This window comes from Tenrec ecaudatus, chromosome 11 (assembly GCF_050624435.1).
Source record: "Tenrec ecaudatus isolate mTenEca1 chromosome 11, mTenEca1.hap1, whole genome shotgun sequence".
In the NCBI taxonomy this organism is placed as follows: domain Eukaryota; kingdom Metazoa; phylum Chordata; class Mammalia; order Afrosoricida; family Tenrecidae; genus Tenrec; species Tenrec ecaudatus.
Window position 1 is genome coordinate 46,316,171 of NC_134540.1, and position 13,494 is coordinate 46,329,664.

The following is a 13,494-nucleotide window of genomic DNA, read 5'->3' on the forward strand; positions in this document are numbered from 1 at the left end:
GAAATGTTTGGACCCTTAGCACAGCTTTGCTCTGGTGAAGGACACATGTCTTCTAGTTCTGCCTTTTAAAGTTTTTGTTCATGATGGATATGAACATTTTTCTTTGTGTACAAAAACGAAAATAAAGTCAATAAAGACAATTCTGACTTCAAATTTTGGAAAAAAAAAAAAAAAACAACGTATTTATTCTGATATTATTTGTTCCCTGCAATCATACAGACTTGAGAAAAACAAACACCTTTCACACAAATCAAAAAGTACTTATTTATATTATCATCTTCTGTGAGATACAGCCAAGATTTAGTGATAAAAATCATTCACCGCACACCCAATTCACGCACCTAGAGAGCAAGCAGCAGTGGCTAAAAGCATGAAATCTGGAGACGGAGATCCTAGGTTCCAATCCCAATTCCACCTAGTAGTACTTATATGAATTTGTGCAAAAAAAAAAAAGTAATTTTCTTATCTGTCACAATGAAATACTTTCACTTCAAGACTGGGCTGCTATAAATGAAATAATGTACACAAACAACTTAGTGACGCCTAGCCCACGGGGTGCTGTTACGTTACCACGTGTACTGTCTTAATGGGCTAAGAACCTGTATCGCTCCCACAATTGCATACAGGAATATACTTTCATGAAAGTAAGCAAATATTGCTGCTCCAGTTCTAGTTCATATGTGCACACATTTATTCCAAATATAATCTCTTTTAAATGCATCTCTATGATCAGAAGATGGCTGCAGACTTTCTCACTAACACTCTTGTTTTAGGATGTCATTTAAAAAAAGCATGCTTAATTTGTGTCTAGGAAGGAAAAAAAATGATTAAAAAAAACAGATGAAAAGATCCAAGAGCTGATCTTTTCATAAGTCCTTTTTGATTAAGCAAGATCAAAGCTAATGAGGATGGTTTCATAGAACAAACAGTAACTAGGGACAAGCCTGAGATTTATCGATATGATCCAGAGGCCAAGATCCAAGGGAAACAATGCCACCTGAGATGTGCTGGGCCAGTTCAAGTCGAGGCCGACAGGTAACTCAAAAGGTTAATGGTAACTGATTTGGGGGATTCCAAAGAGGTGATCTTAATAGATTTATTGGAGATGTTTTAAGAAAACAGACCTGCATTGGTCAAAACCCAAGGAAGATGCACCAAGGAAATTTTTTCCCACCACAGCAATGCAGCTGTCTTATTTTTTGAAGTCTCGAGGGCTGTCCTAGGACAATTTAACTGGAAAACCTTACGCTGTCCACCATACAGTCTTCACTGTGCCCGTTCAGACTTCTGTTCCCCAAATTCACAGAACACTGAAAAGGAAAATGACTTGAGTGATGCGCTGTCAATTCAAAAGTACAGAATTTTGGAAGGAAGAGTTCCCTGACATTAAATAGATTCTGACACACAGTGACCCTAAATAGTTTGAGGCTATAAATCTTTATAGGAGCAGAAGCTTCATCTTCCTCCCCAAGAGCAGCCAGTAAGCTTGATCTGCCAGCTTTGGAGTTAGTGATCCGATTCTCACCCCAAAGCGGCACCAGGCTTCTTTAGGTAATGGTTAGTGATGGAAACACTCCTTTCAGAATTGTCTAGGAAATGTTGAAAACCACAGATTCACATTTTGGTATTTTTATAGCAATACTTTTAAACTAAGCCTCATACACGTATGTATATGTATTGCAAATATATTCCTGAATCTGTAGCACACGGGTAAAGTTATGAAAACTTCTTAGCCATAACCAAACACACGGAGAGACGGTAACATTGTCAACCGCTGTGACACAGTCCACAAAGATAGTGCTCTATATCCTATAGCGGGGAGTTGTGACTTGGGTCTTAAAAATCCGTGAATAGCCATCTAAGGTGCAATGACTGGTCTCCCTATCTTGGTTGACCAGAAGAAATATAAGAATGAAGAAAAGCAAAGACACGTGGAATAACTTGTTCAAATAGTTAATGGCCATATGAACCCTAGTGACCTTGGTTCTGAGACTAAATAGATGGTGCCCAGCTACCACTGCCACCTGCTCCCAAAGGGAGTGGTAGAGTGAGGAAAATGTAGAACAAAACTCAAAATCATGAAGATCCAGGTTTCTGGTCTGATACAGAGAGACCACTGAAACTTCCAAAACCATGACCCTAAGACATCTGTCAGGTCTGGAACTGAACTTACTCCCATGACATCTTCCAAGCAAAAAGTAACACAACGTAGTAAGCAATTCTTAGATTATGTGATCATATGAAATCAAAAGGGCAGCATATAGCCAGGAATACAACTCAGAAGACAAGAGAGGGGAAAAGAACAAACGGAAATAAGAAACACAGGGAGAGAGTGAGAAAATGCTATTACATTGTGGTAACTGCAATCAATGTTACAAATCAAAATGTGTACAAATAGTTGAATGAAAAACCAATTTGCTGAGAGCTCCAAACATGGCCGCCAGATAGCACCTCAAATGAAAAATTCCGCCAGTCGCAGGCAGAATCTAACTAAAGTAGGGACCCACACCCCGGGAAATCAGACGCACAACATGAATTCTGGGTGCTCCAAGATTATTTTTAATTTAAGAACAAGCCTCCTTTCCCCTGCTTGGCATAGCAGCAAGTCTCTGTGGCTCTGCCTCCCTCAACTCAGGGACACTGGTGCATGTGACTCACCTCCTCCCAACCTCCCTGATTAGAAGCCCCGTTACCTTTCCCCCCATTTCTCCTGCTATCTGGCCCCTGGGACCCCTGAGTGGTCAGATTGTGTGGAGTGGCACAGAATATCCATACCTCTTCCCTTTAATCCAGGCAACCCTTCACATCTTTGTAGCTCTGTTCCTTCACCAAACTATGAGCTTGAAGAGCGGGAAAGCACAGCAGCAGCTTCCCCTGCCCCAGCAAAGCAACTTGACAAGGCTTGGACCCACATCCTGCCTACCTCCCCCTGATTAGAAGCCCTCTCTCACCTTGCACCCCCTATTACTCCTATCTGTCCCTGTGACTACTGGGTGGAAATCAGATCATGTGGCATGTTGCTGAATCTCCACACCGCTCCCCTTTTACCCAGGGGCCCCTCCCTATCCTGTAGGAGCTCAGTTCCTACACCGACTGATCAACTCTCTGAGAGCAGGGAAGCTGGCGATGCCAAACCCGGAGCCTTTTGTTATTAACACAATAACATCAGTCGGCTGTGCTCTTCCTATATGATGTAGTGAATCAATAAGTAACCCTGGGAGATCAGTAGATTTCCTCTCTACCTACCTCAATCATCACTACTTCAGAACTGCACTACCCATTTCTTAGTCAGATACACTTTCACATAAACTAACAAATATTAGCACACCTCTTAAAATATTCTTTTCCAAATTATTAAAAATTACTATACTTAACAAGAAGACTATTATTAATATGATCCCATAAGCCCTGCTCTTGTGCTCCCACGCCTCATTTGTGTCACCTACACAACTCTTGTCACTTTCCTCATCTCCACACAATGACTTCCAGCCACTATTTGATCTTTCTCCTCTAACCCAAAGAGTCGACACAAAATGTACCCCCCCCACACACACCAAAATTCCACACACTATCTACAACTGGAGCACTATGCTGTGCAATAGCCAACAGCAATAAACATGAAATATCAAGATAAGCAAATACAATAAATGAAGACTACCCAAAGCAGCACTGGAACTACCAGAAAGAGAATACAAGAGAAGGATGTTTAGGACTACATAAGAGATATAGGGGTTAATTCTGAAAACGAAGAAAAAAAACTGAGATATGAAAATGCTCACACTCCAAAGAAACCCAGAAGCTAAGCAACGAGATCATAGAAACAAGAAAAAAGCAAAGTACAAGAACTGAGCAACAGAATGTAAGAAAAGGAAAACTGAACCCGTGAACTGGAAGGCAATCGCATATACTTTAGCAAATGAGAGAGACTATCAAACAAAAAAGCAGAAGAATCCTAAGAAAGCCCAAGGATGATGCAGGACACCATGAAAAGAAATAATATATGTCTCATGGGATTATCGGAACAGGAACAAACAAATCTACAGATAAAGAGAATTTGTGGAGGAAAATTACTACAAATATCACAAAAGAGGAGACAGTAACCATCCAGGAAGCAGAGAACTCCAAATAAATTATACCCCTGAGGGGAAAACATCAAGACAAGTTGTATAGTCCAATCATACAACGTCACGGAAAAGGAAGAATCTTGAGAGCAGGCAGAGTGAGAAGAAAAAGTCACAGATAAAGGTCAACAGATTAAAAAAAAAATAAGCCCAAACTTCTTAACAGAAATCATGCAGGAAAAAAGACAATGGAGCAGCATATACCAAACTCTGAAAGAAAAAAACTGTCAGCCAACCAAGAATCCCGTGTCCAGCAAAGCTATCCATCAAATATGAAAGAGAAATAAAAGTATCCCCAAACAAGAAAATATTTAGAGCATTCATAAAAACAAAATCAGTATTAAAAAATATATCAATTAGATCTCTATGGTGAGATAATCAACAACATAGAAGCGTGAGACTACCACAGTGTGTAACACCACCTAGAGATTAACACACTGAAAACAACAGCCAAAACAACCACAGATCTAGAGGGGAAATGAAAATATGAGCGTTTCCTTCTCCCTCAAAAAGGAAGGAAATTAACAAGCATCAGTAATACAATATGACAGCAAATAAAAGTACATTTAGCATGAATAACAGAATGTCAATGGACTAAATGCATGCCAATCAAAAAAGTAGCAGACTGGTTTAGGAAACAAGATCCATCGTATCAGTGAAAGATACTAAACAACAATAATAACATATAATTGATCAAGGATTCATGAAGGTGAGAAGGTGGGGGAAGGAGGGAAAAAGGAGCTGATACCAAGGGCTCATGTAGAAAGAAAATGTTTTGGAAATGATGGCAACATATGTTCAAGTGTACGTAATACAAATGAATTATGGATTGCAATAGATCTGTAAGAGACTCCCCAATAAAATGATTAATAAAAGCAACAAAACAAAAGAAATTCCCCACCAAAAAAAGTACAGGACCAGATGGCATCACAGAAGAATTCTACTAAATATTCAATGAAGAGCTGTCACCAATGCTACAGAAACGATCCCAGAATATATATACATATACAGAGGGACAGCAAGCTCCCAAACTCATTCTCGGAAGCCAGCATGACCCTGATCCCCAAATAAGGCCAAGACCTCCCATGGAAAGAAAACTAGAGACCAACACCCCTCGTGAACACATGCAAAATTTCTTAAAATCCTGGTCAACAGAACCCAACAACTTATCAAAAAACAAAACATTTCTTGATCTGATTCAACTACTGAATATATGATATGCAGCTTAAGTGCCAATACAGTGTTAAAAGAAAGAAAAAGAGAGGGAAAATGCCTTAGCACAAAAAATTTAAAATAAAAAAAATCATGATCAAGTGGGATTCATAGCAGGGATGCAAAGATGGTTCAACATTTGAAAAACAATATAATCCATCACATAAACAAGATAAAGGACGAGAACCACATGATGCAGAGAATGCACCCATTCCTAATGTGATACTCAGTAAATCAGGAATGGAGGGAAAGTCCTCAACACAATAAAGGCCATGTATCAGCAGTTCTCAACCTGTTGGTTGCTGCCCCTTTGGGGGTTGAACAATCCTTTCACAGGGGTTTCCATATTCATAACAGTAGCAAAATTACAGTTATGAAGTAGCAAAGAAAACAGTTTTATGGTTGGGGGTCACCATAACATGAGCAACTGCAGATTCATAACAGTAGCAAAATTATAGTTATGAAGTAGCAAGGAAAATAACTTTATGGTTGGGGGACACCACAACACGAGGAACTGTATTATAGGGTCATGGCATCACAAAGGTTGAGACCACTGCCATATATGAAAAAACCAACGGTCAATATCATAGTGAATGGGGAAAAGGTGAAAACATTCTCACTGAAAATGGGAGCCAGATAAGGGATGTTCTCCATAGCCACTAATCAACACTGTGCTGGAAGTCCTACCCAAGACCGTAAGACAAAAACGAGAAATAAAGGGAGTACAACTGGACAAAAAAATGAAACTATTGCTATTTGCAGACGATATGATTTTTATAGAGAGAACTCAAAGGTATTCGCAAGAAGACTGTTGGAAACAATTGAGGAACTTAGTAAAGTAGCAGGATACAAGATTAACAAGCAGAAATTAATTGGATTCCTATATACCAATGAAGAGAGATCTAAAAAAGACACCAAGAAAACAATACCATTCACAACAGTAACATAAAAGTTGAAATTTGTAGTTGAATAAACCTAACCAAAGAAACAAAGGACCCGTACAAAGAAAACTAGAGAATATTAATACTACACAGTGACAGTTGTCAAGACAACTTGGTACTGGTATGACAGATACACACACCAATGGAACAGGAGAGAACCCCCATAAGTAAAAATACCCACCTACAAATTATTTTCTACAAATGACTACAAAATATTAAATGAGAATAGAACATCCTCATAAACAAATAGTACAGCTGCAGAAGAATGAAACAGGATCATTACTCACCCCATGCTCACAAGCTAACTCAAGCTCTAATTAAATATACAACCCCAAGCTATCAGGATCCTCAGCAAGAAAACTGAGACAAACCTAAGGGCTCTCCAACAGGGCACACACACGGACTACCAGATATGGGAGCACACAGTGGAAGACCAAATAGATGAATGGGATCCATGAAAACAAACACTCGGGCACACAAAGAGAGTAAAATCAGAGCATATAAATGGGAAGATATTTAGCAATGACATAACAAAGGACTAATCACTAAAATCGACAGAATTCTACACCACCACTATAAGAAAACAAGTAAATAGTCTTCTTAAAAGGTGGGAAAAGGACGTGAGTGGACGACATCTGAGTGGCTAAGAGGCAGATGAGGAAACGCTGTTACTCACTCACTAGCCATCTGGAAAACGAAAATCAAAACAATGATGAGCTATCATCTTACATCCACAACCATAGCCCAATTTTAAAACACTGAACAAATACTGGAGAGTGTGGAGAGATTGAAACTCATAGACTTCTGGTGGTTTTGTAAACATACACAACGACTGTGGAAAGCGATGTGGCAATTCTTAAAATAACTAGCAAAAGAAATATCATACAGCCCAGCAATGCCATTGCTGTGTATAAACCCCAAAGAAATGAGACAGCTCACGAACAGACATGTGCTCTCCTAGGTTCGCTGCAGTGCAGTTAATCGTGTGGTAGTTACCTAAATTCATGTCAACCAAAAATACTTCTTGATATAAAGCCCTTTCTTACGCACAAGTGTCGCTGGATGTTTCTCTTGTCAATCAGCCTAACACAACATGGAGTCCTAGAAAAATGAATCACGTCGGAGAGCAGATGCTTGTGACATCTGCCTTATAGTCGTCTTTCTTCTTTGGTTATTTTCCGGAGAGGCCATGGGAGTGGAGGCTTTGAGTCCTAGTTGTTTTTGGTTATGCCTGTATGAATTGGTGAAGATAAATGTTAAAAAAGCATGCGGCACTACCCCCACAACAAAATGAAGCTCCATTCTCCAACAAGGCAAGCATCAAGCAACTCACTCTGGGTAAGTGCACCCGGTGGCATTGCCTGGGAAGGTTCTCCCTAGTAATAGTGTATTTCCTTGTGAAAGTGGTTTCACTCAAACCTTTGTTTTTTGTGATGGACAACCTAAGAGAACAGCATGCAGCTGTGAAATTGCTTCCTGATTGGGAAAAATGCCACAGAAACTGCTATGAGGTTGAATATAGCTTACAAGGACAACACTATGGGAAAAACAAGTGTACGGGGTGGTTTTCTTGTTTCAAAAATGGTGTAATGTCAATTCGTAACAAACTTCGTCTGGATATCTGTCAACTTCCCTCGTGCATTTGGAGTTTGTTTCACCAGGTTAGACTGTTAATCAAGCTTTTGATTTAAAGGTTCTGAAAAGAATGCTTAACAATAGGCAACAAAAAAGGCTTGATTTGTGGCAGACAAGTGACTGGTTTTGCCACAATACTGCTCGCACAGTCATCTCAGTGCACCAGTTTTTGGGAAAAAACACCATGCCTCTCTTGCCCCTGTCAACTTGTGAACGGGTAGAAGCTAGCCTACCAATCAGTTCACAGCTTGATGACCTCATTTGTAGGTGCTACAGAGATGAAATAGCTCACTGGAGGCCAGATACACTCTCCTTGTGAGATACTTCACCAGCCACATAGAGCTACACTAATGGAGCCAGAGCCCTGAAACTAGAGGAGCCACATGGAGACCCATGACAGCGCTGAGATGCTTCCATCACCACTGGATCCACAAGACTTTGCCCCCGCTGGCCTGTGATCTTCCTGTATTCTGCGTCATTGCATGTGTTGTGTGAGTCTGAAGAGGTATTTACAGACTGGTATCAGACATATAGGCTATAATCAGACATTTGGACTGGGCTGGGATGTTTTCTTAATATACGATTGCTCTTTGATATAAAGTTCTACACACGAGTATCTGGGTTTGGTTCACTAGTCAATGTGAGGGAAACCAGCCCCTAACACATCATCACGGGTCAGGTAGGCGTAATTGTACAGCGGTAATAAGAAAAGGTTACATATAATAAAGTCATAGACAGCATGAGAGATAGAAGAGAGATTGAAATAATAAAGTCAGACACATTTCATAGTAGCATGTTCACCTAAGCCTCACTTGGTTGTCCATGTAGAGCGAGACCAAGGCTCTTACATTCTCTGGAGATGTGCAAGCTCCCTAATTACAGGTGAAGACATACATCACAGGAAACAGTTGTGCTGTAGGTAATACAGTAGTGGGAGGGGGATGATCTAGGGGTATCCACGTTAATAGGAAGGGGAGGAAATGGGGATGTACATGTGACAAGATCCTAGATTCAGGATGGCAGCCTAACTTTGGATGTCACTAATTGGGTTTGATCTGTTCTCTGGCTCACTACAGAACCATTATCAGTAGGGTGTAAACCCACCCTGCAGGGACCAAACTGATGGCCACAATCCTTTAGGGAGAAGCAGCCAATTGTCCTTAACAGCAGGAAGTGGGTGGGACTAGTGGTCCAGACAGTAGTCTGGCAGCTGACTGACTTCAGGGCGGTCACTTGACAATAATCATTTACTATTAGCTGCAAGCAGTATCCTAAGTTTAACATATATTTGGGGAGACGACTTGGGAACTCTTTCTATTTCCCATATGTCAACCCAGAATAACAACCACGCACCTTACTCACCTGACCTCACTCCATGTGACTTCTCTGTTTCCACAGTGAAGAGGAACATGAAATGACAGCGATTTGACAATATTGAAGAGGTGAAGGGGAAAATGAGGGAAGTGCCGTCAGCCCTCCAAACAGATGAGTTTGAAAATGTTTCTATTAAGTTTGCTGCAAAGATAAACTGAGGCCAGGCCAGAGACAAGGAAAAGGAGAAGTTTATTTTGCACTTTCCAAGTGAGATTCACAGACTCCAGCAAGGAGTCAGCTGAGTCGTGCTGCTGGAGGGAGAGGAGAGAAGGGAAAGGGAGAGATAGGGGAGCCGTGAACTCCATGAGATAGGGGAGCCCTGCACTCCCTGGTGAACTCCATGAGATAGGGGAGCCCTGCACTCCCTGGTGAACTCCATGAGATAGGGGAGCCCTGCACTCCCTGGTGAACTCCATGAGATAGGGGAGCCCTGCACTCCCTGGTGAACTCCATGGGCCCCATCTGTGGTGGAGAGCAAACTTTAAGCTGGTCAGGAGGGTAAACATTAAGGGAGAGGGTAGAAAGCACAGTGGGCAAATAAGGAGGAAGAGGTAGGAGATACAGCTGCAGGGGCTGTAAACTGGTGCCATCCATGAAAATTCCAAGATAGGGCAATTCCTCCATAGTTCTGCCTGGAGCAAAGAAGATGGCTCATTGATCTGGGGCCTTTTGAAGTTAAGGGCAGGCAGGCTTTTTCTAATGTCCTCCAACTAGCACCTGACCCAACAGTTTCCAAGAATGGAATCACAGATTTGACAAATGTATTAAGTTTTATGGAGAGTACTTTGAGATGATAAGGTTGTTCTGTAAAAAAATTTAAAAACACAGCTTTGGGGGAAAAAAGAAGTTTTTTGGGGGGTACCCCCTTATACAAATTCAATGCAATCCCGATCCAAATTCCAGGATAATCCGTCAAAGAAATACAGAAACGGATTGCCAACTTCATACGGAAAGGGAAGACGCCCAGGATAGGCAAAGAACTCAAGAAGGGCAACATTGGAGCATTGCACTACCTTGACCTCAAAACCTATTACACAATCACAATTGCCAAAACAGCCTGGGATAATGATAAAGACTCACACCAGTGGGCCGCCAGGACAGAAGACCCAGAATTTAAAACATCCACATAAAGATAATTGATTTTTGACACAAGCCCCAAACACATTAAATGGGAAGCAGACGTCCTCTTTAATAAATGGGTGTTGGAAAAGCTGGATATCCACTTACAGGAGAATAAAACAAGACCCATATCTCACTCCACGCACAAAAACAAACTCAATGTGGATCAAAGACCTAAATGCAAAACCCAATGCTATCAGAATCATCCATAAGAAAATTGGGACAAACCTAGAAGCCCTAGTGCAAGTAATACACAGCTTGATAGAAATAACAAAGGAAACACATACTGTGGAAGATAAAAAAGCCCTATTAAAAATAAAACACTTGTGTACATCTAAACACTTCATTAAATGAGTAAAGAGAGTCCACAGACTGGGAAAGACAATTTAGTAACAAAGGTCTAATTACTAAAATCTACAGTATCTTACAAGTCAACAGCAAGAAAAAAACCTAATAGCCCTCTGAGAAGGTGAGCAAAACACCTGAACAAACAATTCACAAAGGATGACATTCGAATAGCTAATAAAAACATGAGAAAATGTTCTGGGTCATTAGTCATCTGGGAAATGCAGGTCAAAATAATGAGATACACCCCTAACTGTGACCCAATTTTTAAAAATTGAGAACAACAAAAGTTGGAGAGGTGAGGTGAGACAGGACATTATCCGTTGCTGGTGGACTTGTAAGTATGTACTGCAACTGTGGAAGGTGATATGGCAAGGTGATATGGAATCCACATAATCCTAAAGGGGAGGGATTAGCATCAGAGCATAAATTATGAGAATACGGTGATCGGTGACAATGGAAGCTCAAAATTAATTTGTCAATCACAACACTTGCCCATGCCCTTACCAACCACAGTTAGAATGGGCTCGGGTGCCTGCACCCAGGCTCCACTCACCTTATGACAATAGCCCATTCCAAGTTGAGACGGTCAACCTTCCATACAGAGCTCCAGCAGCTGCTAAAGGACAACTCCAATACTTACTATTAAACCTGCTGCCTGATCCCTCGGCAGCGCTTGACTGTGGCTCTTGACACTGGCGTCAGAGCCCATCCACTGTAAGATAGAGCCTTTCAAGGTGCCGCTCTTCCAATAGTGCCCTCTGGCAGACACATCCTGGCCTAGCAACTTCTCTGCAGGACTGCTCCCACTCTAGTACTGCCTCAACCTCTGGCTGTTTCCAGCCCCACAGTCTCCCTCTGGAGTTGCTGTAGCCTTGCGGTATCCCTGTGGGCCTTCTTCTGGCCCTGAGACTTACACATGAACTGCCACCCCCACCCCACACCCGCGCTGCTTATTTTCTGTCCTGAGACTCATAGAAAACCTCCAAATCACAATAACTTCTCCATGGGTTCAATGACCATCAGAAGCACTGCGGATGCACAACTTTCCTGTTAGGCAGTCTTCGAGCCTCATGACCTCTTCAAGGAAGCGCCCTGAAATCATGACTTGATCGCCAGGGCCCTCCCAACACTGTAGAACAGCCAACCCACCCAGGACTGACCGACTCCTACCACAAAGTACGCCACAAGTAGTTTCCCAAATTACTCATACCAATCTTAGAGAGACAAAGATCAGGGTCCCAGTGTCTCCTGGGAATATGGCCCCAAGTTCCACCAAATCGACACAAAGACAGAAACCTATCTCAACCCCCTCAACAAAACATGAGAAACAAAATACAGCATCAGAGTAATTCCTGAACCTAACACCACTCATAGAAGACCCAGTCATGGATATGTCACATAAAGAAATCTTCAGAATGTTGCTTGGAATCATAGAGAATATGAGAAAAACAATGGAAAATAAGGACACAATGATAGAGATGAAGTGCAAAATAGGATGGATAAAATCCACAAACCAAAGAGAAACACAAGAGCCAAAGGATAAATAAAGCAAAAAACATGGCAACAGACCAAAGAATAGAGCAAAAAACATGGCAACAGACCTTACCACCAGACCAGAAGTAGAGAATCATACCAATGAACGTCAACAAATGGGAAACATAGTCAAAGAAGACAATCAAAGAGACAGAAAAAAACTTGAGAACAATGACAGATGCTATAAAGAGGAACAGTATTTGAATAAATGGGGTATCAGAAAAAGACACACAAAAAAAGTCAACAGCTAGAACATGAAAGAGGGACAAGAGGAAAGTAAAAGGAAATAGATGATAGAGCTAGAAGGCAAAGGGCATTTATAGAGGTCTAAATAAAGGCATGTACATATGTAAATATATTTATATATGAGGATGTGGAAATAGATCCATGTGCATATATGTACAGGTTTAGTATTAAGGTAGCAGATGGACATTGGGCCTCCACTCAAGTACTGCTTCAATGCAAGAATACTTTGTTCTATTAAACTGGCATTCCATTGTGTTCACCTTCCTGACACACTCGCTGAAGACAAAAGCGGGTGCATAATTAAGTGTGGTAAAGAAAGTTGATGGTGCCCTGCTATCAAAACATATAGTGTCTGGGGTCTTAAAGACTTGAAGACAAACAAGCGGCCATCTAGCTCAGAAGAATCAAAGCCCACATGGAAGAAGCACACCAGCCTGTGTGATCACGAGGTGTCAAAGGGATCAGATATCAGGCATCAAAAAACAAAAAATCCTGTCATTGTGAATGAGGGGATTGCGGAGTAGAGAACCAAAGCCCATCTGTAGGCAATTGGGCATCCCCTTACAGAATGAAGGGGAGGAAATGAGCCAGTCAGGGTGCAGTGTAGCAATGATGAAAAATACAACTTTCCTCTAGTTCCTAAATGCTTCCCCCCGCCCCACTATGATTCCAATTCTACCTTACAAATCTAGGTAGACCAGAGGATTTACACTCATACAGATAGGAACTGGAAACACAGGGAATCCAAGGCAGATGATCCCTTCAGCACCAGTGGTGAGAGTGGCGATATTGGGAAGACGGAGGGAGGGTAAAGTGGAAAGGGGAATCGATAAAAAGTATCTATATATAACCTCCTCCCTGGGGAACAGACAACAGAAAAGTGGGTGTAGGGAGATGTCAGACAGTGTAAGATATGACAAAAAAATAATTTATAAATTATCAAGGGTTCATGAGGGAGGGGGGGT